Genomic DNA, 20,201 nt, shown 5'->3' with positions numbered 1-20,201 from the left:
GAAGCCAGAACAAATACACACGGCAGGTCTGGATGAGAAATTAAGGAACATGTCACACAGAGGTAAAACAGAGTAGGGAGAGGAAAGCAAGAAAGGCGTTGGGTTGGTAGAAAGCAATGAGCCCAAGTTCAATTTAACCTGGACACCCGGATGAATGAGGCAGCGCTGTAAAAAGTGCTCCAAGTTATTTAGTAGTTACCAGTCATCACAGCTTCAACTTCACACCTGGTTTGAAAAAAAGTATTCCCTGGCACCACTTGAGATGCCAGTGGTTTTAATCCTGACTTGGAAGTTAGAAAACCACGTCATAATTGACATCTGTCAGTATCTGGATATTTTTGAGGTCTACAATCCAGTTGGCAATTCACTCAAATACTGGTTAGCTATAAATGCAGACTGTTATCCTCTCTAAGGTGACACCCTGCTTGGCTCGGAGACTGCTTTTGTGTCCTGCGACTAATTAATTAGTACTCTGGGGAATTGCACTTTATAAAATATCAATCCCTCTTGAGACAACCCTTACATTTTATTGTACTAAATGGAATTGGAAGTGAGGTTGTGGCCTGGTCCAAAGCTTATCAAAATGGATGGATCAGATCAGTAATAAATGCTGCCTTCCACCAAAACCTCAGCCTGACAAAGAGTATTTATACCCAAAAGCTTGCTAAAAAGAATTTTTCCTACTATTTGAGTTGGTTTAATAAAAGATATCAGATTTACCCAAAGAACCATGCCTGCCTATGTCCTTAGATCAACACAGCTACAACCTATACCCCTGTAGTATGGTGGCTAGCCTCTACTTTTTTATGCCTCTTACATTGTTTTTAAATAATGGTGAAAAACATAGATGGGGCCAAATTCATCTCATATGTAACCCCTAATGCTTTATTGGTAATTATGCATTTATTATTTATTTAGGCATTTATTATTTATTTCTGCATGTCACCACCTACTCCCAAGATGTATATAATCTTACCACTAACTTTATACATCTAGGTAGGGAGAAGTCTAGTGGATGGCGGGTTGACTAAGGGGTCAGCTGAGGTAAGCCCTGCCACTGATTCACCTGGGGACAACGGTCAAGTCACTCACCCTCTCTGTGTCCTGCCCGTTGCTCGTCTTATCCAGTAGCCTGTGATACGTTTGAGATGGGGAAGTCCATCGCCATGCATTTGTACAGTGCCTAAGACAGCAGGACCTCCAGCAGGGTCTCAAGGGGCTAATGGAGTAGAAGTAATAAGAAACAGTTCTCAAAGATTAAAGTATGTCAAAAGGGAGGATGGCAAGAACCCAGGCAAAAGGCTTTCACAATAGACCTTCAAAATATATTCCCATTATTGCAGAAATAGATTTTGTAAAATATACTAGGCATTATATGGTTGCAGAAATATACATACCTTTGAATATATTGTTCAATAGATTGGAATTTATTTCACTGTATTTCCAGTGTCACCCCCCTTCTCTCTTTTCCATGTTGGAGATAATGAAAACCCTGGTATTTAAATTCAGTTGCAGCTCCTAGCTGGATAGATTGATTGCTTAGAAAAAAAAATAAAAAAGCTCAGAGCATGTATGCATAAACTAGATGGTAGATTAGGTTACTGGGAAAGGAAATGTACAAATGTACCAGTAGTGTACCTTTTGCAAGATTAACTGATGGGAGCAGCAAGTTGCTGATGAAGGCAGTTTGTGTAAGAGCAGACCCTAGCTATTGAGACTCATCAGTCATTGCTGTCAGCATTTCCCTGGATTCCTTCAAAGCATGTCGCCAGGTCCCTGAACAAGAACATGCGAAAGGCTCTTAAAAGTGAACGGACACAATGCTCACGCCTGAGTGTGCAGAGCTTGCTCGGTGGATGATTGAAGTTGGCACGTCTATTTATTGTATTTGACTTTCTTTTAAGTTGCTGGGATATCTCACTCTGTCTGGGTGCAACTCATGCTTGTGCAGAGGGCCAGCACGAGCTGAGCGCTGAGCGATGGGAGCTAAGGAGGACCTGAAAAGGGGCACAGGCCTTGGCAGAGACCTCAGCCTGGTGGTCAGTTGTACCCACTGTGGGACCATAAATAGAAAAATCCCATTAAATCATTCTTGAGCTGTGGTGCACAGAGTGCTTGGTGCTTCCAACATCCAGAAGTGTCAGAGTGTGCAGAGCCGCAATGCCTAGGGAAGCTGATAAGAAGGAAGAGGAGCGTGTCTAGCTGTTTCCACCAGGAACTTGCAGCCAGAAGAGGGAGTGACACTCAGGAAGAAAAAACAGACCATAGTGGGTAGACGGAGAGAAGCCAGAGCTTTTCTTATGTCACTCCATTCCTCTTAGGTCCCGCTTATACCACTCCGCGCTCCTCTCTGGACCTTTTCAGCCACTACAACTAATACTCGAGGGGGACCATATTGCAAAGTATAACCAAGAGGGACTAAAGGTTTGCTCACACAGTGGCAGCTTGATGAAGGGGGAAGGATATTGAAGGCTGGTATTAAACTAATACACATTGCAAGCTGCATGATTCACCCAGGTACCCTTGTGTTGCCTCAGTAATGCTTGCATTATTGAGGAGCACAGCTGGTAAGCTCTCGCTCAGCTCTAGAGAGGGGCGAGGGAGGCAAGGAAGACATTTGTGCCTAGGAACAAGCCATCCTAACAAGTGCCTATTGAAAGGTTTCTCACACCTTCTCAAGCACGAGGCACGGAGGTAAAATCCTGGCAGAATGGAGCGCCAGTCTGAAGCACTTTAGTAGTTCCTATATGCTGGATGGATTAGCCTTTTATGTTTTGCTCGAGATTGGTTTGAACTAGCATCCCAAATGCAGACTTGACCTGGATCTAAACTTAGTGACTTGGTGATCTACGATGCTTCATTTCTTCCCCAAATCCCTGGGGATTGTCGTAAGAGGGGAACTTCTAAGAGGAGCTCTGACATCTAACTTCTGTCTGCCTCCTTGCCTGGCATTCCCGTCCCAGTACCCTGGAAGGGAACCAGAACTCATGGCAACTGGCACAAGAACAGCAGCTGGGCTCCTCGTCGCTCACGAACTTGTGATGGGTCTCTGCTGTAGGGGCCAGGTGCTGATCTGCATGTACAAGAGCAACTTCAATCAAGTCATACTAATGGGACTCCAGATTGATGTGGAAGAGAGTAATAAGGCCCTCTATTGCTCTGTCTACGGACCAGGTTGTTCTGTGACAGATCTGGGAAGACGCATAGACAGGCTGCCTCACACTTACCAAGGAATTGCTTTATATTGGTTCATTTCCAGCCAGCTCCCAGGGCCCTCTACTCATATCAGGATCCAGCTCAAAATCACCCATGTGAGTGAACCTAGCTTGATTTCAAATCAAGAGCAAAATTCCCCCTGAGTTGGAAAGTATTTTGAGATGAGGGCCGCCTTTTTGTTTGGTGCTTGTAAAGCTCCTGGCATAAAATCATCCTAGGCTATAGCGGGGATTCACAGGTGCCACCATGATCCAAGAAACAACTTTGGAGGGACTGTATTACCCTTTGGTTGTAAAGCCCTCTCTGGATGTCCCACCTCTTTCCTCCCCAGGCTACTGCCATGAAGTTGCAATGACTCACCGGTGCTACTGCAGGGCCTTGCCCTCTATCATGGCCCCCCTTCCTATCATGGCCCAGTAGCTTTCTACTCCATCTCATCCCAGTTGATCTATTCTCTTGGTAGCTGACTTCCTCCTTCACTTGACTTCCATTTCTTTCCAGCCTTGCTATTCAGATCTTCAAATGGCTTGGAGGAAAGGGCATTAGTATATCAAATGGCTTGGGGAAAAGGGCTTTGCTTGCAAGACCTTGTGCAAATACTACTACCTGGTGTTTTTAACATGCGTTTTGTTTGTATCTGGGATTGTCGTTGGATAGCAAGACTTTGCCCATGTACTTCAAAGCACCTCATTCAGTAGTGCAGGGAAATGGGCTGCCCAATGCTCCCCTTGCATTAGGTAAGTAACATTATCCCCTTTACATGGATGGAGGAACTCTGGCCCTGGAAGAAGAAGTACATCCTGCAAGGCCACACAGAGTTAGAGGCAGAGTGAGCAATATTTAACTGATCCTAACAGCTAATTTAGGCAAACACCTGTCTCTACTCTTGTCTTACCTCCCTCCTCCTCTTTCCTGTACCCCCCAGGCTTATTTACCTGTTGCATATGTTTAACTACTACCTTGCGAGCAATTTGGGGCAGGGCTGGCTTTGCGATACTCATTTGTACAGTATGGCCCTAATCCTCCACCAGGTGTCCTTTGGGGCCAACAACACTGAAGAGTTGGAGTCCTGACCCCAACCCCATATGCTAATCGGTGGACAACGCTCTCCAGTGTGCTCTCCAGTAGCTATTTACTATGGGCTGGTTTGTTACTTGTCTTTGTTACTTTTTGAAGATCTATCAATGCCCTTTTCCCCAAGCAGGCAGTCTTTTTGTTACACAAACACAAAGATACACATACACACACATACACACACACAAAAGTTTTTACATTAGTTTCCTAAGTTCATGGATAAAGTCCAGAGCTGCCAAGCTCCCACTACTTTGCCATGTCACGCTAATAGCTTCCAGATCCCATCACATATTAAATTCATGCGGTTTCAGCGAAGCCATCTATTTAATGCAATTCGCTAAATGCCTGCGTAGCTCCGCTGACAGTGACATATTAGTTTTGCAGTCTTTTGCAATCTGATATCTCTGAATTTGCCACTGTACTAAAGATTTGATTAATGTGGTTCCATTTCGGTGCAGTAATTGGCTGCGACTGTTGTAGAAAATAATCAGGCTTTCATTCCTTACAACTGCATGGACATGCTAATGAGCGAGTGGGTTAATTAAGCCCCAGGCAGAAAGCGACAGTTACTGATGACTGTTATGACAAACCACCGACTCGGCATTTGGGAGCAGGACAGCAAATTTGCACTTTATGAAATTACAGGAAAACTGGGACATAAGGAATAAATAGTTACATCTGTTTGGTGAAAGGAAAAGAGCGAGAGAGACAGAGAGTGTGTGCGTCTCTCTCAAATCAGGGCACAAACACAAAAAAAGTTAGGAGCCCAAAAACACAGGGAAGGGGAAAAAAAAGTTTATTTTCCCTGCGTACGCTCCACTCTCTCCCAGCAAGATTAATACATTGGCAGAGTGTGAAATATGGACATCTAGCAAAAGGATTTGCATTATTGCAATGTAGCAGAAAGACGGCTCGGCAGCTCTATTCCTCTGGCAGGCAGAGGTTGGGATGCTGTCTGGGAATAAATCACATTTGCAAGATGGCAAGAAGTGAAAAAGAAAAAAGAAAACCTTCCATGGAAAATTCTCAGAACCCAGCTGACCACGAGTTGCCCGAGGCCTGCCAGGTGGAGAGACTCATGGCTAGCTATGCCAGGCCTGGGTTCAGGGCGTCCTTTTCTCTTGGCACTAGGCTCTTTGCAGCCTTCAGAGCCATTCAGGTTTGCTAATGCGAGAAGTCAGGGACTGCCTGTGCTATTATCTTCCTTCCCCCTACCCCTTGCTGGGAGCAGGAATCTGAACCACTTTGCTCCCTGCATCTATGACTGCACTTGGGCTGATCCAGTCTTTGCCAATGTGGACCTGCTATAAACTGTGAGGAGCAGCTTAGAGCAGTGACCGGCCAAAGGTCTGAGTCACAGCCGATGGGAGCAGTTTAGTGCAATTCTGTCAAGCAGGTCAGCAGGAGGCACTAGTGATGCTGTACTGCAGCACCAGTCGAGCTCAACTGCATCCAAATTTCCTCTCTTGCCCCTAGGTCTCCCCATGCATTTCGGTGCTGCCCAGCAGTACATCAGGGAGAAGTTGGGACCTGAACCAGCAGTTCTGATGCACTTGTAGCCACTGCCTGGGTTGGAGAGGGGTTCATGTGGCTTAAGTCTTATTTCTTACATGCAGGAATTTCATGTCAGCAAAGAAGAGCTGGCCCTCCCTGCTTTGAGACATGATCTATCCAAGTGCAGTTAAACTTGGATAGTGCTGGTCTTCTTGGATACCAGATCCTCCTTCTCCCTTATCTGTAGGTTAATTTGTCTATGACATGTTTTCCTGCTTGTAAACTCTCTACGCAGGGATTTTCTTGCTTGCACATTGGGGTTCTGGCCCTGAATGGTAGAGCTATGATAAAATATATGGACTGGAGAAGAGACCAGTCCCCCTTGAAGCAGGAGATGTCTTGTCATCCCCACCATCAGTGGACAGCCAACCCCAAAGTGCAGACACTCCACCCTGAACACATTTTAATTCCATCAACACAAAGTGTCTCACCTGCTTACGCAGGTCATTGTCTCCTGGAATGAGCTGGGAGACCTCACGAGACCTCTCTTTCTTAGTAACTTGCTCTCCCTTTCAGCTGGGAGTGCTGCAAGACATGCTGCAAGACAGGCAGGAAACCTAACCCAGCTGTTCTTTATGGACATGGCAGCTTTTACCCTAAAGGATCCAGAATCGAATACAGGACCTGCTGCTAATCTTCGGCCTCCTTGGCAAAGAGAGGGCACTGTGGACAATAAAACTAGCTGTACATGGAACGGACCCTTCCCTTAATGTCTATAGAGGTCCCAAATAAGAGCAGGTCCCTAATGTGCAGGTAGGCATGCTGGTCAGTTAAATTGAACACTACATTCAACCAGATTCATCTCAAACTGGTTTGGACCATTTTGAAACTGGTTTATGTGCACTGAATGTCTGTTCTGTTACAGGTTTAAACTAGTTTCTGATGACTTAAACCAGTTTATTATGTGTAATGTCTTGTCCCTAGCCACATTGAGAGACAGTTCCCATCCTTAAGAGCTTGCATTCTCTCTGGACCAGACAGGTGAAGGATTATAGTTTCATAGTTTCATAGATGTAGAGTCGGAAGGGACCTAAGTAGATCATCGAGTCCAATGCCCTGCCCTGGGCAGGAATGAATACTGAGAAAGGGCTGCAAAATGCAAGTGGAAGATGGGAAACCACAGGGTTTGTTTCTAGTGCTCATTTTTGCTAGTGATCTTCCAGCAGGAGGCAACGAATCTACAAAGCACTGGAAGTGTTCAGTGAGGCAGGAGCACAACCTGTCCTTTCAGGGAAAGGAGTGAGCTCAGGTGGAAACTGTCCATCTAGATAGCTACATTTGCGCAAGGTGAGAAATGCTGAGAAGGCATCACTTCTTTCTTGGCTCCTCGTTTCCAATCTTGTTTTGTCTGCCAAAAGCAACTTGCAGCTGCATTGCTCTCAGCAACGCTCCTGCCAGCTCAGACAGCAGGAGGTGCCCTACTAGCGCACCTGGCATTACTGCTGCCTGCTTGTCTCTTGGCGAGGGGTCTTCAGCTTCAGGTCCCGGGCTGGGAGTCCACGGTTGCCTTGCAGGAGGCCGTACTGATGCATCTGGTCGGAGCATTTGCACTCTGGCCATCTGTGTTACAACTGGTATTTTCATGAACGGGATCAGGATTCTTTAAAGTGGTAAATGTGCAGGCATGGGGGGTCTGCTGGATAAAACTAAATAATGTGGCGGCCCGTTCTGATGCAATGCTATGCAGCATCTGGTGCTCTGAGTTGTGCAATTATGGCCCAGCCTGGGGATATAGTAGTTATTGGATCTGTTCCAGATCTGACCCTGGTCTGCTATGTGACTAGAGGGAAATGACTTCCTTTCTGTTTAGTGGGACTCACCACTGCCCTAGCTCTACTCCCACTGAAATCCCATGGACAGGTAGGGGAGCACAAATAGGCCAAAGCCAAATACATTTTAAAATCCTACCCCCTCAACTTACATTTCTCCATCTGGGGACTGGAGAGAACAGATCCAATTCTTCTCTTACAAGTTACGTCATTTCAAGCTAGGATGGGACTTCACAGCGTGTTAGCCAGTCCTCAGCAATTGTCTGCGTGCATGCTCTTACCCTCAGGCAAAATTAGGTAAAATACCTTTCATTTGTATTTGCGGTATGCCATAGACTTCAGTGGCATTAAATTTGGCTTTCCTCAGTGCATGGGAGAGTGATTCAGGCACAAATCATTTTAATTCCAAGGGGAATTGTACTAAATTATAATATACGCTGGGATCAGAGTTGGTATTATGGTTCCACTAATGGAGAGTGTATAAAGGACTAGTAATGGATTACTATATACTTTGATAAAAGGTTAATCAGTGCTTCCAGTGGCTGCTGAAGTCAGGACAGGTTGAGAGGTATACTTAGATTGTAACCCTCGTGGGGCAGGGACCCGGCTTATGTTCTTTGCTTGCATAGCATAACTAGCGGCGTGTGGTTGAATCAGCATTATTCAGTGGAAAACTGTTTTGCTGGGAAATTTTCTACCAGCTCAGCTTATAAGTCTGATTTATAACCATTTGTAACGTTTTTTGACTTGTTAACAGCTCTCTCTGTCTAATGCTACCCCTATCTGTTTCATGCTTGTAAGAGTAATTAACAGTTCATTAATTATTTATAAATGGAAACTTAATACAGGTCAGGACCAAAATGTGTTAAGCAATTTGATATCTGCAGAGGGAAACCAGAGTGAAAAAAACTCTCTCACTATTGCATGGCCTGTCTTGACTTATCACTCTTGCTTGGATAAGTTTTGAAAAGAGTATGACATCTGAATTTCCCTTCCCTTCCATAAACCCCAGTCTAAAACCATCCCCTGAGGAGGAGGAGCAGGAAGTGACCAATGAACGTACATTTGTTCACAGCATCCTGACAGGCAAAGAACCGGTCCTCTACACATCTGTCTTCTATGCTAAATAACTAATGTATAAGTATTAGCTGTCACTTCTCCAAACTTTGCCTTCCATCTTTGCAATATTTTGCAACACAAGCACTTGTGCCACATAACGGGTGATTTAGCTGAGGCTTTTTATAGTCTAAAATGGCTTGAAGATTTGTTTGGAATTACCTTGAACACATTTGAAACACTTAAATTGTTGTCTTTGCATTTGGGGCTATTCATGATGTGCTATATATATATTTTTAAAAATCCATTAGACGGTGGAGTAATTCAGAGATGTCTCTTCCACTGTCTTTCCAAGCATTTCCCAACCCCGTCTTCTAGAAACCCTTGCCTGAATTCCGATAGTGAGGAGAAAGAACAGGCCTCGGGGACTTAAATGATCTCGATTCACTTCTGGCTCTGCTGCAGACTTCTGGTGTGACCCTGAGCAAGTCATTCAGGACCTGCCTTTCCTCCACGACCAAGAGTAGGGTTGTCCTACTCATCAGAGAGCAGTAGCTTTCACTTGAGTTAGCAGGATAAGATAGTTATCTACACACTTTGGAGGAGCAGGGCCTCTGGGCCCTATTGCCTCTGGCTGTAACATATGCATAATCCTTTCTTAGCAGGTGTGGGCACCATGTGCATAAACTCATGAATGTCTGTGAGGTGCTCAGGCGGGACTGCTATACATTCTTAGTGAGATTTTATTTCACACCCATTCCAGTACTTGGGATGGGGTTTATAACAAGGGTTTTGGATCAGGTCCCTCTCTCCGTCTTTCATTGTAACTAAGGTTTGGGGATAATTTGTGTGTTCTCGCATTTCTGGAAAGCTATCACCTTCTCCCAGGAGGCTCGGGGAGAATATATATATATATATATATATATATATATATATATATATATATATATACACACACACTTTTTAACCATTTCCAGCTTCATCTTGGTGTCTTCTCACCTCACTTCATGTTCAGTGAAACCCTGACGCTCATGTTTTGTCCAGCAAGGGCCACACCTACTCCATTATCTCTAAACCACTGCCTGCTCCTCACCGAGTGCCTTGCAAGTCTGCACTTAGGACGTTTAAAGCTGCCGCTAGCTGTCAAGGGGTCCTGCACATTTTTATACCTGACAAGACCTCGCCAAGGAGCCCCTGGGGGAGAGACCGTAAAAATGTTTTATGTAGGAATAGGTTGGTTTCTGTGCAATAAAAACCGAAGCCATTGAAAAGCAAGCTCCTGTGTAATTGCAAAGACAGAGGAGATAGCTTCCATATGTTTGAGTGGGTGTGAGAGGCCCGGAGCCTGCATCTGTTCTCTTTGTTCTGTCAAAAAAAAAAAAAAAAACCTAGAGAAAGGAAGAAAAAGAGGAAAAAAAATGAAAAAGGGAAAGACGGGGTCTCAGGGAGAAACTGACCTCCTGATAAACCCTGACCAGGACCAGCCACCGGTGTGGAGGGTCAACATCTGGCTTGGAGAGGGATGCAGGCAGGCCTAGCAGGACACAGTTGATCAATAAATTGTGCTACCAGGCACAAAATCAGAGAGATCTGAGAGCCATTCATTAACGAGCTCGTTAAGTGATTGATATGCTTAATTTTCCTGTCAAATGCGGACTTCCCTTGTAAACATGTCAATTGAGAAAAGTTCAAGCTTGTCACTCGGATTTATGGCTGGAATAACATGTAGGTGGAAAAGAGCGACACGTCCCCTGTGGCCCATGCTGCTTCCTATTAAATGTAAGGCCAGCGAATCCAGGTGCTTCAAGGTCCTTCTCCTCGCCTCCTACTCCTTTCTTCCCACAGCTGAGATAACAATAACAGACCTTCAAAACCCGAAAGTGGGCAGAACTTGGCCCCAGTCGCGAATAGCCCCTTAATTTGTTCATCTTGATAAAGCAAGAGGCATCTTACTGCTGGAATGTCTTTGATGGCTTGTTTTGGAAACTCCAATTCCCACTTATATCATAGGATTTGTGTGCGTGTAACTAAATAAAATATGCATGGTTGGGATTGTTTGAAACCATGCAACAAAAGCTGTCCTTGGTGCCTTTCCCCTCTCCCCCACTTTTCCAGTTAGAATGACAGGCCCTGATTTTTTTTTACTATGAGTTCAATTTTCTGCCCCCAAATTATTATTTTTTATAACAATAGAATAATCCAGGGCACCAGACTGTCTTACTATCTCCATCGGGGCCTGCCCCACAGAGTTTATGGAAGCTGCAGAGACTCACTCTTTTAACACCAGAGACCTCTGTTAAATCTTGAATCAGGCAAAATAGTGTCCTTTAGGAGAACACCCCTGCAACAAAATAGGCTGCGCTGAGGTCCTTGTGCCTGCTCCAAATGGGCTAGCTTGGCATGTTAAATGGCACGCTACCCAGGTAAGATAGCAGGGCAGGCTGCTGTGTAACTCTTGCCCTGCTTCCAGTTCTGGAGCTCTGCCTGAGTTAGAGCAAGTGTTTGTCTGCACTGTGCCATATAGGCATATCCAAATAGCCCCTTTATGAAGGGTTCAGCCAACTGAGACCCAGATAAACTAAATGAAATTCATAGCACAGGGAGAAGAAGGAGCTTCTCCTGAAAGTCATGAACCTTTCAAGCCACAGACTTTGCAGAAAGACTTTGCCCTAGGGTAGGAGAGTGGGGTTACGCAGAGCGATCATCACAATGCAGTAAGAGGGAGACACAATCCACTTCTGTGCAATGGGCCAGTATAAGACTTATGCGCACTTAAGCACTGGGCATTTTAGCCAGGGTGTGAATTAAGCCTTTAGCATCCTTGACTGCTAACAGCAAAAGGAAATAACTGGGGTTATGTGCCCTATTTTACTTATATTTATTTACTTGCAGGCAACACAGTTTTCAAACAGCTTGAGGCCCAGCAATCCCTTGTTATTGTTGCAAGGCTTGGATTGCATCACTGAACAGCAAAAATAATACCTTTTCCGCACTCCTGTGTAAAAGGCAGAGGTCAAGAATACACTGTCGGCATCTTGCATTCCTAAAGTTGCAAGGAAAATGCTTGACAGGGGAGAAGCATTAGACTGGAAACAAGGACATTGCATTTCTCTGGCTCTGCCTTTAACTTGGCTATACTTTTCCAGTTCATTTGGTGCCACTTACCAGGGCTAAACAAAAACAACAAATATTTTCTAATTCTATTATGACATGGGGGGGGGGGGGGGGAATTCCTACTTTCTTCCCAGGCCATTTTGTATTGCTGGGTATAAAATAATGGTTGTCAAATGAAATGTGGTATGTGGCCGCATGTGTATGTACTCATTCCTGTCTCCCTTTAGTGGCAGGTTTCAGCAACTACACAGTCTACAACTTAAATATAGCTAAAGGAGTACTTTAGCTCAAATGTTTAAGGCATTATTTTAGTACTCACAGTCTATGCACCTATCTTTGGTGCTGGCTGTGGAGTGAGGGTCTTGATCTATTATAGAAATGGGAGCTGCTTTGTAATTTCACATGTTCTGATGAACTGACTGATTTTTAAACACAATTTTGAAATTCAGGAGTTAAGGTTTTTCAGCTTAAAGACAGCAGCCTCACATGAACTGAGCAAATTTGGTGAAATCAAAACAAGATGCTAAAAGTGCAGATTCTTAATTTTGTTGAAAATATCTTACTACTATGTCCTCATTTAAAATATTTTTGGAACAAAAAGTCTTACCCGTATTGTTGCTTTGAGTCTTGCTAACTTTACACATCACTATGATGAATGTGGTATAAATATAGAACAGGGTGTAATGTACCCTTCAAAAGACTTTTACAATATTAAAACAACAATAACAGGAAATATTTTCAGTATTTTGACTAAACATTTGGGGGGGGAAAAAAACATTGAAAAGTTAATGTGCAAATTGTGAAAAACAAAAATAATTCACATGCAAGTCTGTGCAATGAAACTTATTTTCAACTTTAAGACTATCACCAAAAAAATCACTGGCTGTTTTCTATCACCTCTGTGTAATCCCCAGCATAGGAGAGAACTATGGTCTAGTCCTCTCTGCTACTGGCCTCCTCTTATTCAAACCTTTCCTGTAAACTTGGCCATAGTACCCACCACAAAATAGCAATATAACAATTAACAGCAATAGCTATATTCAGAAATAACAGTGTTCTGCCAGATCTGTTTCTGAAGATGCTTGTTACAAGGATGGCCAGGACATAGTTTTTCTGTCTATCCAAAATGGACAGACTTGTTTTTTTTTAAAAACACTTGTATGCTGCTTAAAAAACATAATCTGTTGTACCCTCCATAGGAAAGTTTACTACCTAGGTTTCAAACTACAGTTCAGGAGGATGGTTTTGTTAGTGCAGGGCTGAACAGGGATTCATAAGATCATTTGGGTTTACTCCCTAGCCCCGCCACAGGTTGCCTGGGTGATAGTGAGTTTGTGGACCTTTCTGAGCCGTGACCCTCATCTGTAAAATGGGTTCGTAATCTGCCTTTGTCAATTAGCACGTTCCGATTGCAAGCTCTCTGGGCCTGGAGCTGTGTCATGCGATGCCTGTACAGCACCTAAAACAAATGGAGCTCTGCTGTCAGTCACGTCCCCTGGCACGGATGCAATACGAACAGCAGCAACAGGCTGCCATTGCTTTAGGTGCGGCGTGTTGTGCTTCACGAGTGCCATTACAAGCGAAACCAGTTCGGCGTGGGCTCACGCCAAGTGCCGTGCTATCGTGACACACGTGACGTAACGCCTCGTGCTCCCTGGATGCCGCTTGTACAAAAGCAAACCCTCCCCGCAGTTAGCAGAAGCATATTGCAGGGACTGAAATACCTGTAGGGTGCCCTCTTGTTTGCTGACTGCTTGAATGATACAGTATCTGTTGGCAGCATGCATATCAATTACTTTACAAGTCTGACAGGACAGCAGGGGCCCTTTTTGAAATGCGTTGTCTGTGTGTACAGTGAGTAGATCCTGTAACAGGCTTCTCCCTGCTTGTCTGAGGGATTCCCTCCACCCAGTGAGCTGTAAGCTGGCGGGAAGCAGATGTGCCATCATTAACAGGTCTGATATTCAGTAAAGGGCCCAGGGGGATGCTTTCAATGCATTGCACACTGGGGATGGCTTGGGAAATGAGGCTCATGTGGTGCACGTGTGCAATGCTGGTGTGTGTGTGTGTCAGAGAGAGAGAGTGAGATTCAGTTAACCCCTTATGCACTGGAATATACCATGAACTGTCAGCAGTTGAAGCACTGATCCCACCTGGAGAGCAATCTTTGGAAAGCATTAAAGCCAGGTCTCATTTTGGTCGACACAAGTAGTTCATGAAAGGCAACAAAGTTGAGCATCAGCCTTCAGGGTGGTAGTCTACAATGTTCTGGGTGCTGACATTTTTGATCTAATGAAAGATATCGGATTGACCCAAAATACCTTGTCTGCTGTGTCCTTAGAGCAACACGGCTACAACCAACACCCCTGAAATGACTTAGGCACTCGGATCAGGAACTCCCACAACAGAACTTAAATTCATTAGTACCTGGGCAGCTGATCACCAGGGTTGGGGTCAGGAAGCAACTTTCTTCCTGGTCTGGCTGGCAGAGAGTGTGTCAGGTTTTCATCTTCCTCTTGCAGCACAGAGCATGGCTCACTTGGTAGGAACATCTGAAAATAACCACAAAATCAATTCTCTGCCACTGCAGTGCCTTTGGGTACTGCTTGGCCTCTCCTTTTTTCTGCTCACAACATATCATAGTCTATTCTCCTGAGGACTGAAATGCTTTAATCTAACTCAGGCTGTAGGTCTCAATGCAGGGGCAAGCTGGGCAAAATTTAATGACCTGTGTTATATAGTAGGCTAGACTACATGATCTCATAGTCCCTTTTGGCCTTTCAGCTCTATGAAACCTTGATTTCCTTCTCCGAGGCGACTACCAGGCAAACTGCCTCGGGGCTATACATTCCTGCCAATGTGCCAGAGAGCAGAAGACCTAGCTGGATACTGCCTGCATATAAGAAAGCTCCTGCTATGGCAAAAGGATTCCCACCAGAATGGAAAATTTGCAAAATTGCTTCCCAAGATGACCGGCTACTACTTCAGTCTTCCTGCTATAGAAGCATAAAAATGAACTAAGTGTGATTAATGCCGACGCTAAACAACTGGGAGAAGCATTTCTCACCTAGAAAAGAAGTTGTGCGGGGGGGAAACAAACCTAAGTAACATACTAGTCATGCTGAGCTTTTCTTTTTCAGGATGGGGAAGGGAGAGTCCTGACAGGTGACATAGGGTGTTGGATTATCAACTGTACTATGTGCTTGGTTGCTCATCAGCCTTTTGTGTGTTTCAGAATTTTAATTAACAGACTGAATTGGGGTTTCCACTGTAGTCACTTACTCTCTACTGTGTCAGAATGGTCCTTTTGGATTTCAGGGTCTTTTTTTGCATTGAAGAGCCCTTCAGTTCAGGAGTCATTCAAAGCCACGACCTCAACCTGCCACAGCAAAGGCTCCGAGTCCGGTATTCTTGACCTGTCCAAATGGAGCCTTCCAAGATCTGCAGCCCTCCAGAAACCCCCATTGGCTTGGTACTACTACTGAGTAATTTGCTAGTGTATTCAGCCCCTTAGTTTGGAGGGGAATTAAATCAATGTTCCAAGAACCTATTTGGAAGCCAAATAGCAGCAAAATGGAAATCGGGAGAGAGAGGAGCAAGCCTGCTTTGTTATTCTGGTACTTCTGGTATATCTTGTCCATGTCTTCTTCCACATGACTGAAATAATGAGGGGTAAGTGTGGAACAGCAGGAAGAAACCCTTTACCTTACCCTAGTACTACGTTGCAGTTATAATGCTCCCCTCCAGAAAAGCATTAATGGGTGGGCAGGGGATTTTCCCTCTCCAGCCTTCTCTAAATATTTCAATTAGACTCTGTTCCATTTCTTGGCTGGGCCCTTCCATAAATAAGCTATTTTGCAATGGGTTCATTTTTATTTCTGTTAACTTTTATCATCGAATAGCAGTCATCAAATCGACACCTCCATTCCCTGGAGCATATTCCCTCTGGTGTCATTTTTGATAAATGCCAAGAACATTCTAACAGCAGGAGACCATTATCCTGTGACATGCTCCGCTCTGCTCACGTTATCTCTGAAATAACACGGACGCTTGCTCAAATCCCTGCAGCCGTCACAACAGGGACCAGAAACAGATCCAGCCTGGCTGAACCCAGGCTGCAGCTCTGGGTACAAAGAGAAGGGCAGAGGAGCTGAACAGACCAGTGCTTGGGTTCCTTCATTCATCCTTGGCTTTGCTACAACACGAACCTACTTGAAGAGTCTTTGTCACTACAAGGCACAGCTGGAAGCCAAATGGCAACTATGTTATATGGGAAAAGAAGCCTGAACTTTGGGGTGGAGGAGCTACCAAGGAAGCAGCCTGAATGCAGAGTCCCTACGATCCTGCACCAGGTGTTGGAATTGCCCAGCGGTTAGAGGAAAGGGTCCAAGGAGACACGGCTGGAAGGGTCATCGAGACTTTGCGGTGGATAAAGGTGCAGTCCCTTTTAGCCATTCATATAGGACTCCCCCTGGGCGATCTTTGCAATGATACTAGGGTTAATAAATCTGTGCACTAGAATGGTCCAACACCAGGATCTTGATTTTCCTCTGGTTTTGATGGTTTACCCTCCCTGCCCCCTTGCTGCACTTCTTCAGTGACAAATTAGAAAACTAAGACAGAGGCATTATGGAGACAAAAGTTGGGCAGGGGGGAGGCAAACTGATTTCTGATATATGCTGCTTCAAAAATATTATTTTAAAAAGTTGGATTTTCATTTGATTCTTTGACCAGTTTGAAAAGTGTTAAATTCAGTTGGCTGGGGACATTTTCATTTCTAAAAAAAAAAAAAAAAAAAAAAAAAAGGACTTTTTGAAGTGGAACGTTTTCAAAGAAAGATATCTCATTCAAAGTCTCAGCAGATCCGTCTCCAGAGCTCTCTGTAGGTAGACTCTCCTTTTATTCTCCAAGTGACTCCCTCCACATCTGGGCTGAGTGTGGGGGAGGTGGGTGCAGCTGGTAGTCTGTTGGGGAAGGTCTACGTAGAGGTCTAGTTCCCATTTTGCTTACACACTTCTGGAGAAGCACAGAAGCCTCCTTTCTCATTTGAGGGTCGAGTGCCAGCTCCTTGGCTTCCTAGCACGTGAGCAATTTGCCATCAGGCTGCATTAGCTTCACGCTTTCCGTATTTATTTTGGTTAATATGACACAATTAAAGTATAATCATATCTGTACCTTTCGTATCACATTAGGCAAAATGAATGCCATTAAAGGATGATGCTAACGTGACATGATGGGAAATACTTAAATGTGAAAAAATCCTTCAGATCATATTAACAAAATGAAAATGGGGGAATGGCTCTGGATGGGGCTTGTCTCTTCTGGGTCACTTGCCACTGCACCCAGGAGCCTAGGGCAATACTGTCCTCCTCTGCACTTGTGTGGTCCATGTCTCTCTGCACACAGGGAGCCAACTCTCTTATGGATGGTGACATTTTAAGAATGAGAACAGCGGGGATACCTTTGGAGATGCCCAAGTATCAATTTTCAGATTTCGGATCCCCAGTCTCAAAGAAAGTAACTGAGCCATCAGCTTCTAAGTGCCAGAATCGCTTTTGAAAATGCAACTTAGTCTCCTAAGGCACGTAGGCTGTTTGAAACGTTACCCATAGGAGTTGGGTTCTGCATCAGCAACAGCGATTATACTTGGCTATGTATAGTGAGTGTCCCCAGTAGATCTCAAAGGGCTTTAAAAAGGATGCCAGTGTCACATTATCCCCTTCTTCCGGCTGTGGAAACTGAGGCACAGAAAGGTGCAGAGACTTGCCAAAGGTGACCCAGCAGGTCAATGGCTGAGCCTCCACGGGACTACCCTGTAGACCAGATTGATGCCAATGTTTGGGATTAGGATCCAGAACTTAAGTCAGAGGTAGGATTCGGGCACAAGTTCACTGATGCTGAAAACACACAACCTGTTCTCGTGGACATTATGCCCCAGCAACCAAGGTCTTGAGAGCTGAGATATTCTCATGAGAGACCCACCTTTTGCAATTCTCCTCTGTGATTTTTAGCCGCCACCAAACCAGGAACTAGGCCCTGTCAGGGTTTGAAGACAGCTATAACTATGATAGATACAGCTTTTTTTCCACAGATGCAAATAGACTTCTTCAAGTTTTGCAGGAGGCTTGGTACCAAAACCATAACATAGTTTTGAGTTTGCCTCCTCCCCGTGGGATGTTTAGAGGATTGCATTTGAAGTTTGGGATTTGTTCGGTCTCCAGACAGGTCATATTACCAGTGTTTGCAGAATCGCCGAAACCAGAATTGTAAGGACCTCAGAAGTTCGGCTGCCTGCGCTCCATGCCCCTCACTTAGGACCCGTGTGATTTCTACCGTCTGCTTCCTTGTGCTTGATCTAATCTTAACATACTGTTTCTCAGCTACTTTTTCTGCTAGGCAACCTTTTGGATCTGAAACTTTAAGACATGGTGGCAAAACTTGAAAGAAATAATTAACAATTATTTCACAGGAGAAGGTTCCAGCTGGAGCGGTATCTGGTGGTTGAGCATATATCTAACAAAGGATTGTTATTTAAGCAATAACCCTTGAGAAATTGGTCGTTACCAGCATTAAACGACTCAGCCCATTGCCAAGGATGGTTAACGCTCTAATAAACTGGTCATTAACTGCAGTAACAATGAATTTCGAGGGGATTATTGCTATTATAAACCTTAATCAATGGTTTATAACAGCAATAATGTGGTCCTTTCCTTTAATGGTAAGTAGGGCGGCATGAGCAGTCTGCCTGGAAATGTTTTTGCTCCGGCTGATAAGACGGAAAGCAGGCGTTAAAATCTCATCCAACTCAAAACACCTTGGGAAAATAGCAACCTAAGACCTTCACTGTGAGAGGTGATGGGCTGGCCACAACATTTGCGAGTTGTACTTATGGAGTCAATGACTCACAGCCAAGACTAACTCTAAACGATCCCTACCCTCTTGAACCAATGAAAGGTAAGCTTCAGGTTCAAGAGACGAAGTGGCTGTGAAGAAACTGTAGGGTTTCTAACTCAGAGGCAGTGTGTCCAGTTTCCCAACGGCTCTGAAAGTAGATTAGGTAGCAGGGAAGTGGGGGGAAGGAAGCTCATTTTGTCTGGATTCAGAATCCAGTGAAACACCACAGATGTGAAATTTGGCTGAAGTTTGGAAGTTGTTGGGCTTGTGCTCTGCTAAGGAGAGACCATGGATAAAGATACAAGAAGAAAAAGCTCAGGAATTGAACAGAGAAAGCAGCAAGCACTCAGCCCTTGGATACTGTGAGGGTATCAAAGTCACTGCCAGTCACTTGAATAGGGCCAGGATACTACAAGCTGGTGTTTCAGAGGTCAATTGTGCCCTATTGAATCCACAAACTGTGGATCCAGAACAAGGACTGGAGATATACCTTCCTGACCACAGCACGGAGCAGCTGCTGCCTTGAAACCTGACATTTGCCTCTAGCCCAGACCAAAGAAAAGCAAATGTCGTTATTGGTCATAAATTATCCAGTCTCTGTTTAAGCCCACCCACTGTAAGTACTTGACTCTCTGACCTCCTTCTTCAGTCAGCCTTGCAGGGTGGCCCAGGAGTGGGCAAAATGCGGCCCGGGGGCCGGATGTGGCCCGCCAAGCCATTCTATCCGGCCCGCAGGGCCTCTAAAAAATTTAGAAAGTTAATATTAATTTGCCCTGGACTGCATGTCATGCGGCCCCCGATGGCTTGCCAAAACTCAGTAAGCAGCCCTCCACCCAAAATAATTGCCCACCCCTGGGCTAGCCACATTGCTTTGGCAGGCTGGATGGGGAGACCTGAAATGGTGTGGAGGTTAATGGAATCAAAGTCTGCCCCATTGCTTCTGTTGTCCAGCTGGTTTTGTATTAAAATCTGAAAAGCTTTCCCACTCTCGGAAAAAAAAGGGTTGGGCCTTGCAACTGAGCAGTATGGAAAAAAACCAGTTGGGCCGAATTTCAGTCTTGGGCTAAGTCTGCCACCTACCCCTTCAGGCAAGGAAACTATTACAATTTCCAGAAGTGGTGGATCAATACTGGTATTTTATCAGGAGAGGCTGAAAAGGGTGGGATTTTTAGTTGCAGAAGTATGCAAAATACAATCATTCGAAACAATGTCAGCATTTAGAATAAATTGTTGCCGAGATTTCAGAAGCTGGATCCGATCCATGACTCTCTAAATTGGTTGAAAAAGCAGTAAAAAAAAAGGAGAATTCTGAAAAAGTTTGGCAAAGTCCAGGAAAGCTGTTAGCTAGCTCTGTAACTCACTCTGGGCTTTCACTTTGAAGGGTCACAGGGCCATAGCCAGATTGAGACTCAGCATTGAAGTGTGACCACCTCCAAAGATGGCAAAGTGCAGGCACCGAACACTATACTGCAGGTCATGTTCACATCTCCAAGGCAGAAAATAGGCTGAGGGGCAAAGCGAGCA

General features: G+C 44.7%; 1 long non-coding RNA gene across 1 annotated transcript in view; it reads right to left on the bottom strand.

Annotated features, from left to right (window-relative positions):
* LOC132251393 (uncharacterized) overlaps positions 1-20,201 on the bottom strand; it is a 40,292-nt gene that overhangs the window by 9,401 nt on the left and 10,690 nt on the right. Inside the window, exons 2-3 of the long non-coding RNA XR_009463385.1 lie at positions 14,211-14,335; positions 1,093-1,219 (exon numbers count right to left, since the gene is read on the bottom strand). This is a non-coding gene — a long non-coding RNA (uncharacterized LOC132251393). The remainder of the gene's footprint in view (positions 1-1,092; positions 1,220-14,210; positions 14,336-20,201) is intronic.

Source organism: Alligator mississippiensis, chromosome 7 (genome assembly GCF_030867095.1).
Source record: "Alligator mississippiensis isolate rAllMis1 chromosome 7, rAllMis1, whole genome shotgun sequence".
Classification (NCBI taxonomy): Eukaryota; Metazoa; Chordata; order Crocodylia; family Alligatoridae; genus Alligator; species Alligator mississippiensis.
This window is presented reverse-complemented; position numbering and strand designations above follow the sequence as displayed.